The 10,353-nt window shown below is 40.1% G+C and overlaps 1 long non-coding RNA gene across 1 annotated transcript; it reads right to left on the bottom strand.

The window, feature by feature from the left end:
* Positions 1 to 579: 579 nt before the first annotated feature.
* On the bottom strand, positions 580 to 9,555 carry LOC102790293 (uncharacterized). Its single transcript, XR_437138.3, has 4 exons — positions 9,263 to 9,555; positions 8,948 to 9,087; positions 7,377 to 7,489; positions 580 to 620 (listed from the first exon to the last, which is right to left on the bottom strand). It is a non-coding gene; the product is annotated as an uncharacterized LOC102790293 (long non-coding RNA).
* Positions 9,556 to 10,353: the final 798 nt, after the last annotated feature.

The raw sequence follows: 10,353 nt of genomic DNA, 5'->3' as shown, positions 1-10,353 counted from the left end.
TACTGGTGGGTTATCATAAAGTTTTACATTGATGGAGTCTAATCAGGCGATTGGTTTATAACCGAATATCCAGAAAGTAAGACAGTGTTAACATCCATTGTGCGTTGCTGGTGACACACATGTTTGTGAATGGTATCTTTGAGAAACCAAAGAGTGTGTTATAGTTTCTGCATCCAAGTATTGGAAGGTCAGCTTGGGTCCAAGTAACATAGATTCCATCATGAGAGTGTAAAGCTCTGAGAGGACATCTGCGCCCCTGCTAACTTTTTGTAATCGTGCATATTTGTTCATGGAGACACAACACTGCAATGCACCAACTATGCATTTGACCTTCAGGTGAATTTTAAAGAACCATAACAGCAGTGACTATTCAATTCAATTCAATTCAATTTTATTTATATAGCGCCAAATCACAACAAAAGTCGCCTCAAGGCGCTTCATAGATACAGAGAAAAACCCAACAATCATATGACCCCCTATGAGCAAGCACTTTGGCGACAGTGGGAAGGAAAAACTCCCTTTTAACAGGAAGAAACCTCCAGCAGAACCAGGCTCAGGGAGGGGCGGCCATCTGCTGCAACCGGTTGGGGTGAGAGAAGGAAGACAGAACAAAAGACATGCTGTGGAAGAGAGACAGAGATTAATAACAGATATGATTCAATACAGAGAGGTCTGTTAACACATAGTGAGTGAGAAAGGTGACTGGAAAGGAAAAACTCAATGCATCATGGGAATCCCCCGGCAGCCTACATCTATTGCAGCATAACTAAGGCAGGATTCAGGGTCACCTGGTCCAGCCCTAACTATATGCTTTAGCAAAAAGGAAAGTTTTAAGCCTAATCTTAAAACTACAAGCCCACACACATCTGTGTAGCCAGCTGTCCATGTACACTACGTGTCCGCAACAGAATTTAACCGCTAGAACCCAACATTTGGTAGCCATGCTTGGGGCTAACAAAACCAAGTACCCAAATAAATAGGGGAAAATATAACGTGTAAAATCTTGGAAAGAAAAGCATCTGGACTTGCTGGAGAAACTATCAGAATTGATGTGAGAAAATGTACAAAGAGAAAATTGTCTGCCACTGTCTATAAAACATTAGGACGCAAACACAAGGTAATTAAAAGATAATGCACCAGCACAAGCATAACGATGGTAACGATGTCAGTCACTTGTGTAGATTATGTTGTAGGCTCTACGAAGACGCTCCCCAGTCTAAATCAGGTCGTAGGCATAAGCACAGTCTCGGAGCAGAAATATTACAAACACTAAATCTAAGTGTTTCATGTCTGCGTTGTCCACATGCTGGCTCCCTTAATTGGCACTTAGTCTTAAAAACTCTGAGAACTCCTGTTCTAGATACTCAAATGTTCCTCCTGAGGTTTTAATAGCCTGATATCAGACGGAACCACATTCATCACACTCTCTTTTCATCTTAAGGCTTATATGTTGTCCAATCTAACTAACTCCCATGTGAAAGATATTTTAATTCAATTCAATCCAATCCAATGCAAATTCAGTTTTGTTTATATAGCACCAAATCACAACATCAGTAACCTCAAATTGCTTTATACTGTAGAGCAAAGATACAATAATACAAAGAAAACAACAACAATCACACGGGCACCTATGTGTAAGTACTCGGCAATAGTGGGAAGGAAAAAAATCCCCTTTAACAGCAAGATACCTCTGATTGAACCAGGCTCAGGGATCACCTGGTGGAGGTTAGGGGACAAACGACAGGATAAAAGACGTATTTCAAATTTCTATAATCAATCACTAGAGAAACGGGGAATAGCCTCTTAAATTTATAGTATTTTTAAGTTGACTGCAATGCTATAATGGTATAAAATATATAAAATGTATGTATGTATCCATTTCAACAACACTGATCCTGGCCATGCTGTTCTTTGGCTAGTGTTGAGTCCTCCTTTATTTGTCATTGGGTGAACTGTTTTTAGCTCCCAATTAATCAATATGCAAATTGTCATGACCATTGATCAACAACCACTGATGGTGATCTCACAATGCTGCGATTGCAGCCGTTCCCCAACTCTCTGTGAGTTGGGGAACTCTGTGGTACTCATAGCTATTGATCAGTGGTCACTGATCAATGTACCTCCCAGCCCATTGTTCACTCAGTGGACTGTTTTCAGTCATTGTGCAAGTGTACTGTTTATAAGTTGGGGAAACCTGCAGTCAGCTGACACTGAAGAAGTCACGTGGATGAGTGATGAAACGTTTCCTCCACTGAAAACGCTGCGTCCAGATGAACAGAATCAACCTTTTGGGATTAGTAAAGAAGATACTACAGGATACTGCGAAGTAGGGATGCACCGATACCGATACTGGTATCGGGTATCGGGGCCGATACTGTAAAATGTGTGCATACTCATACTCGTAAAAGTTAACCGATACCATGAACCGATACTAACTTATTTCATTAGTCAGAGGGTGGCTTGTCATTTCTGTTGTAGTTTTTTAGATTGGCCACTGGGGGGACATCCCGCGCTAAACAGGCACAGGGTTAGACGAGTGAGACTGGCGGCTCCAGATAAAAAAAGAGAAACTGGAGGCTGCTGTAGCTAGGCTAAACAAAATGTCAGCAGTGTGGACCGGAACAGCCAACTTTAACTCAGGTTTTGGAAAAGCGAAGAAAAATGTCAAGAGAAAATCCACGGGCAGTTAAAATAACAGAGGCTCTGACTCATTTTATCGCTCTGGATGACCAGCCAATGCCGGTCGTGGAAAACATAGGATTGCACCGTCTTCTCAGCATACTCGAGCTGCGATATGAAATTGGACACTCTGCAATAATTTAAAAGTTTATTTTATTCTCAAACCTAATTTGTATTTATTTTATTCCAAACAGAAGTGTTTATTTATTATTATGAAAGCTCGAGACAGTGCCCAATAGTTCAGTGATATTTTGTTAAATTACAATGTGGATACTCTGCAATAATTTAACAGAAGTGCTTATTTTTCACTTGAAATTTTTTTTGTGATCATTTTTATTACTATTTTATTTTTTATCGGCAGAGAATAAAATAAAACCTGTCTTCCAATTCATTGCATTTGTGTGTGTGGTAGAAGCATCGATTTTTGTACTCAGTATTGGCAAGTACTCAGATCCAAGTATCGGTATCGTATCGGTTTGAAAAAATTGGTATCGTTGCATCCCTACTGCAAAGCTAATATAGAAGCAGAAAACCAGGGAACATTCACCACTGCAGGCATGAAATTTTAATGCCCTAAATATACAGTCGTTATGCTATACAAATTGCCATCGTCTCAGAATCTGATGGTGTCTCTTAAAGTTTTAATTGTCCAAAAATACACTGTTCAGCTCTCAGTGCGTAATAAGAACAAAATACAAAAGTGTAGCTTTTACAAAGTAACACAGTTAACAACAATTAAAAACGTACTTGCTTATAAGTAACTTTAAACTCAAAATCACTGAAAAGAACAATCAGAACTGCTAACTTTAGAAGCCCAAGAGCTAATGAGCCACATGCCTGGGGGCTCATGCTGTTTGATTGAAGGAGCTTTTTAATTGGGACAGCAGTACATTGTATTAAAATGAAACTTAGCATGACTGTGCGCCATATTATTTGAAAATGCATGCCTTCAAAGTGATTTCCTATTCTTTGGAGCCCTGCTATACATGTTAGATCTATTCCAGCTCCAGCAGACCTTATTCACTTGAGACTAGCTTGATTTTTGTGTGCTTGAGGAAATATCAATCACATTTAAGCTTCGGCATCTACCAAGAACATCTATTTCACTCTATTTAAAAGTAAAAAAAAAATGATACTTTTATCCTGATACACTGTTGAATGCACCATCCCGTAGTGTATTCATTTTGAGTTGGAGGATGGAAAGTTGAGCAGTGGTTTGAGGCTAAAAAAACAACACCACAGAGCAGACAACATTAAACCTGAGGCATGAATAAGAAGCAGGGAGGGAAGCCTTTTTGAGGAACATGCTTTAGGGAAAAAGAAGTGTCGCTGTGATTTACGAGAGGAAGCGACAGAAGCAGGAAATGATTTTTGCAAAAAAATATGCGAGCGCAAGAAAAACAAGGACACGGCTTTGTGGGATCTGATTCTGTGCACGTTGGATGAAGATTGCCTGCAGTCAGTCCTGTCTGGATCTTCACACAGGATGATTTCAGTGTATTACGACTGGGATCTTGAGCATGAAATTTCACCATTGCTCTTGGAAATCTTAACTGAAAAACAAAGAGCAGGCTTGCAAAAGGTTTTTCTATTACATTTTTTGTTTTTTTGTTAATACTATGACTTCTTCAAAGCCTGCAACATTAAGCATTAATCCTTTTTATAGCTGCTTTGTCTGAACTGTGTTCAGAATACTCCTCTTCATGAAACCTTTCAGCCACACCACTGCTTCTTCATTTATTTAACAACATATTCATGCTACTGAGCTTTTACATACATATGAACTTTCCAAAGTCCATACCTCTGTGCACTTTGTATTCCAGTTCAGTGGGATTCTCCTTGTATCATTCAGCAGACGACATTTCCACGTTTTTCCACATTTCTGACTTTTCCTAAACCTCCGGGATCTTCAGCAGTGATTATTTAGACATGCAGGACAATAAATTAGATTTGGAGGAATTTATTTTTTCAGATGAAGCTAGATTTTTCCTTTTTTCTAATTACAATTTTCACATACAAAAGCAAATCTGAAAATCTGGCAACAAATGCACTTGTTGTAATGACATGGAAATCATAAAATAATACTATTTTACCTCAGACACGTAGCTAGACTCTTCCCAACTCTCTGAAATGATTTCTCTGCCTCCTCAGATGAAATATGAAATATGTATGAAAGCAGTCGTAATGCAGCTTCAACTCCTGGACCAAACTCTGAAATTCTCCCTGCTGCTGTCTCCTGTTGAGAACGTGAGCAACCTAAAATCGTTGTTTCTTCCTTTTTCTTGTTTAGAAACATTAAGACCAGGTTATTATTGCTTGACGCAGACGGCTTTTTGGTCACAGTGTGTTTTTTTAAGGACACATTTTTTGCAAAAAGGCAGCGTGTTTAGTGTGTATTTATGTTGGATGAGACGTTTGCAACCCCCAAACTAGGAATTCTGTGTTGCTGTTTTGCTACAGGCTCAGTGTGTAAATGCCGTAACCTTAACTAATCAGAATAAGTAATATTTTTATTTTATTAAGTTGTTCTCCCTTCTTGGCAATCAGGGAACAAAAAAATAATACTTCTAACTGAAACACATCAAAAATATTCAAATATAGGTTAAAATATAGAGTTACTATGTTACTATGAAGTTAGTTTTAGTACAAAGACCACATGGGTACGTTTATTAAATTGTTCGGATTCAGTTTTACACTTTTACAAAGTTAAACAAAGTGAACAAAAGGCAAACAGTTCCCATGTGCAATAAGCTCACATCGTCCCACAGTTACCATTATATCTGCTGCAACAATAAAACCTCTCCGTTTCGCCTTTATACCTTTTTTACAGAACATTGAAGCAGAATTGTAGGTTAACATTCTCACCTTCAACACATCGTAAAAGAGTGACATTTATGCCTACTGAGTTCTTAAACACTTAATACTCTATTGGACAAATCACGAGTTATACTTTTCATTTGGTGAGTTTACTATTTCACGTTGTGACACACCAGCCTCAGCAGTCTACTGAACATGTAACTGACTGAGTCACTAAATCTTGTGCTGGTTTTCAACTTTTGTTTGTTTTCAGTTGTCTTACTTTGGACGTGATATAAAATGGGTGCGCAGGTTGTTTTTTCCCTTCAGTTTGACCATGTGAAGTCAAAGTAATAAATAATGGGAAACTCTGAGTGACCCTAACCCAATGTTCTTGGAGAAAAACACAAAGAGCTTCTTTGGGGAAAGAAAAGTGTGTAGTTCGTGATGTGTGTCAGTTGGAATCTTCATCTTTTGTTCTGAAAGACTTGAAAGAACTTTTTGAAATCCAAAAACTGGTGTTAGGAGCTCCTCGACTTAAGTAGTGTTTACTTTAATGGGAAATAATTACCAAACTTTCTTTTGCTTAACTTTGACCTCAGTTATGATTAGACTTTGTGCTCATGTGCGGTGCAGTTTTATATCTGACATTTCGACTGCAGTTTCTCTCAGTTTTACCTTCAAATAATTTGGGAGCTGTTTGACTGACTGCTCATTTCTCAACCCTGTGTAAATTTTAGATGAATAGACACCGACAGAAATAAGACCTTAATTATTATAAATAATCCTTGAACTGCAAGAGATGCAATCTCTTTGTTAGTTGAGAATTTTTCTTCATTCAGGTTTAAGACTTTAGACAAATAGGATTTGAATTATCTTTAAAAAATTGCCTCTGCCCACCTAATATGTGAGCGACAGAAGGGCTGTAAGCCTCAGAGCTTTCAGATGGTTTATTTTAGTCATGGACCTATCATGTGCCAAGAGAACACAGCAACTCTAAAATGCAAACGGATCCTCAAACAATCCAGGAGGGCATTTAACGTTGTCCCCTGCTATTGCAGTTTGCACACAGGTAACATATGGTCACAATGCACCTTTGTTTGATGTCATGAATCAAGAGCTAATTGGTGCAAAGAGATACTTGCTGCGTTTGAGTCCTGTCTTTCCTATGCACTCATTATGCTGTGTCTTTAGCCGGAATACGCTGGGTCCCCACAACAGCTGGTTGCCTCAATCAGATGTAACTTGTGGCTGCTGCCATGATCTCGGTTGGATTTGTAGTCTTGCAGATTATAGATATTCTCTGTTGGCTTGTCCTCATCAAACCAACCATTCCTCTAATCCACTTCCTGTCAGGGCCTGAGCCAGATGAGCCAGATGTTGTGTGTGTGTGCACATATCTGCCTCTGAGTGTTTATTGCTGAAATCTTCAAATTCTGGCATGCAACATCAAATTGCACAACAACTTCTCTGTCCATACCTGGCACGTTATCCATCAACTCAACTGTATCCTGGAGGTACACGTCAAAGATGTCGACAAATACCTCAGCACTCTCCGCCAGGTCTGTCTCTGCTAGTATTGATCACAGTCTGCTCTGCTGACCTCTGTTGGCATGCCTACGGCGTGCATGATAATGCAGAATCTCACCACTATCTCATAACCCTCATAACTCCTGGAGACCTCAAGGATTAAGTCCTAACTTTCCAATGAGAAATCAATTTCAATTACTCCCCATGTGATCAATCATATTCTCATTAATGTCTGAAGTGTTGCCTCCAGCTGTACACAGCTGATTACCAGTCAAGGTTCCAGCTTGAACAGCTTTATTGCTCAAGTCCCCATAAACGATCTTTTACAGTCTCGTAAGAAGCTCAAGCAGGGTGGTTTAAGGTGAGATCACCTGATGTTTGGATGTCAGCAGTCACTTGAGGGGGTCTTGTGCTGTAATCTAAGAGGTCCCTTGCAGGAATAGTCTTCTGCTGACCACCAGGATTCCCCTTCTCCATCTCTGCGCTATTAAAAGACAGAAAAACACCTCCGTGATGCTTTGAAATGTGCAGTGTTGGGAAGGTTACTTTTAAAATGTATTCCATTACAGATTACAGAATACATGCCCCAAAATGTATTCTGTAACGTATTCCGTTACGTTACTCAATGTGAGTAACGTATTCTGAATACTTTGGATTACTTAATATATTATCATGCTGTTTACAAGTACATGAATGTACTATTGCTGTGATTTATTACTGTTACTGAAGGTCCGCGGCTCCGAACCGTAGTAAAGGGACCTCTGGCTAATACGGTGGGTTCTGTGTCGGGCTAATAGCCGAAAACTAGCTTTACTTTGTTGTCTGGATCAACTTTGCTAGCGAGAGACAGAGAGGCGTTGAAAGGCTGCTCCAAAGGAACATATTGTTTTTGGAGGAAAACACGAACACGGTGTACAGTCGAGTCTTAATAGCTTACTTACAACTGGGCTCGTCAGGCTCTCTTCTTGGCTGCAGTGGTTATTATTATATTTACATGCTTCCAGCTCCCGTTTTTGCTCGATGACAGCTCGTACTTTTCCTTTTTCTCCCTCCCTCGCTCACAGACACATAACGGGTATGGCAGTCCATTCTCCCTGCAGCACGGACTACACTGCCTATGATGCTACATTCTTTAGAGCTATACCTGTAGCATTCTGCCTATTAGCTTAGCACAACAACAACAGGCGCTCTCTCACCCAGGAAACACGCAGAGAGAGAGCGTCACCCTGTAACCATGGCAACCGTAACGCTGCCGCCTGGAACAACAGAACGTAGCTGTCAAACAAAACCCAAACAGTCCTGACCCGCCACAATATGAAACAGGGAAGTACCGCCGTGTAATCCATTTATTTCAACAAAGTAACTGTATTCTAAATACCACCTTTTTAAACGGTAACTGTAACAGAATACAGTTACTCATATTTTGTATTTTAAATACGTAACGGCGGTACATGTATTCCGTTACTCCCCAACACTGGAAATGTGGCAGTCCTAGTGGAGGGTAAGCAATGGTTTTGCAGCTTTAATTAATCATATAAAAAGTTACTTTTATGAAAACAGGACATCTGTAAGGATGTCTCTCAAACTCAGCTCTCTCAGGGAATGTGTGCATAACACTGTGGGTTGCAGCTTTTTCGAGGACCTCTTTCCCAAGTAACACGAGTCTGTGACATTTGTGACAGGAAACCAAAGACACAAAATCAATGACAATGACATAGCCAATAAATAAATATCGAATAATGTCTAGCTGAACTACTTTGAGTTTTTAGACCATCAAATTTAAGAAAGTTTGTCCACTTTTTGGCCTGGTCGCCTCTTTTTTTAAGACTTGTTTTAGGATTAAAGTTAAAATTAGGTTTACCTAAGCGTTTGACACTTAATTATGGTGGTTAAACTTCAGAATAAACAATAATTTAATAAAATGTCCTCACAACAATCTTACACGTGCATGTGTCCCCCTCCTCCCAGACGCCTGGGTGATTGACAGATGGGCAGACAAGCGATTTCTCCGATTATTAGCGAGCTGTTGGTTTTTCCATGACATCCCTTCATCAGATGATCTCAGAGGTTACAGATTAGTCACTGAAAAAGAAGAAGAAAAAAAGCAGTGTATTATGTTCCACTCTCACGTTATCACTGTGCCAAACACTGCAGTGTGTTTATTAGCGAGTCACGTTTTCCGGGTCACTCGCTCTGTCAGCGATCTGTGTGACCACTTCCTTGTGATGGGGAGCAGTGAGGCATTAAGAGAGCTCACCTCTCATGTAACTGGAGCCTGACATATAGATCAGCTGCTTCTCTCTTATCCCCTCTCTATCTCGCTCTCTCTCTGTGGGCTTGACTTTGTTCCCTTTTGGCTCCAGATTATCCAGGGCTGAGCAGGGCTGAGCAGGGCTGTACGCCTTCAGAGTGTGGCGAGGTCAGGTGAAGCTTTCACAGCATTTCGCAGATTTAGCGCCGTATAAATGCACACAAGTGGAAGAAAACAGCCGGGGAGGAGGACTGCAGGATAGAGCTTACATATAGCAACAAAGGATCATGTGCCACAAGGGGTCAAAGTGCAGTTAAATTTAAAAGTATGACGAGTTGCATGTGAGACAAGGGAGGGCATTTAACACGGTTCAACAAGGGAGCTTGAAATTTACACCAGTCGCGATCAAAGAGCGTGGCTGGTAGTTAGAGGAAAATTCCACTCCATTCCAACGGTTTCAAGTGCCGTCTGCTTCGCAAGCAATGCTCTATCACTTGATAAGTTGCAGTAAATGTGATAAGAGGCTGTCAGGCGCAGTATTAAGGGTGACATCAGCTGGATTTTGGAAGCCCAGCACACAGTAGCACATGTAGAACACACGCCTGTGGTTTTTCCTTTCCTGTCAGACTTTGTTGAGAACTCACACTGAAAGTAATTAAACCAAACGGCAATCTCATGGGCTGAGAAATGAAGCCAATGTCCAAGTGCCAAAAACAGTTCCTCTAATCACAATTTGTGCTTGGCAACAAAAGCATCTTTTTAGACTCCCATGTTTAAAATGTTTTCAACATCACAGCATTATACATGGCACACATATATATATGTGTATGTATGTATATATATATATATATATATAATATATTTGCAAATGTGCCAATTTTGAGTCATTGACCGAGCCTACTTATCCATATTTGTACTTTCAGTACCCTTTGGAACATTTTTATTGGAACTGTCAGACATAAAGTTTCTGTGTGGCACAAACAGCCCGAGAAGTTTGTATTCAAGCTTTGGTGAGTGCACACGTCTAAAGCTATTGTTTAGGACTAAAAAGCAATGTCCCATGCAGTTTATGAGTGCAGATTCTTAAAGAAGCTCGG

This window comes from Neolamprologus brichardi, chromosome 8 (genome assembly GCF_056152115.1).
Source record: "Neolamprologus brichardi isolate AB-2024 chromosome 8, ASM5615211v1, whole genome shotgun sequence".
NCBI lineage: Eukaryota > Metazoa > Chordata > Actinopteri > Cichliformes > Cichlidae > Neolamprologus > Neolamprologus brichardi.
The sequence above is the reverse complement of the archived record's forward strand: the minus strand, read 5'-3'. Positions and strand labels throughout refer to the sequence as shown.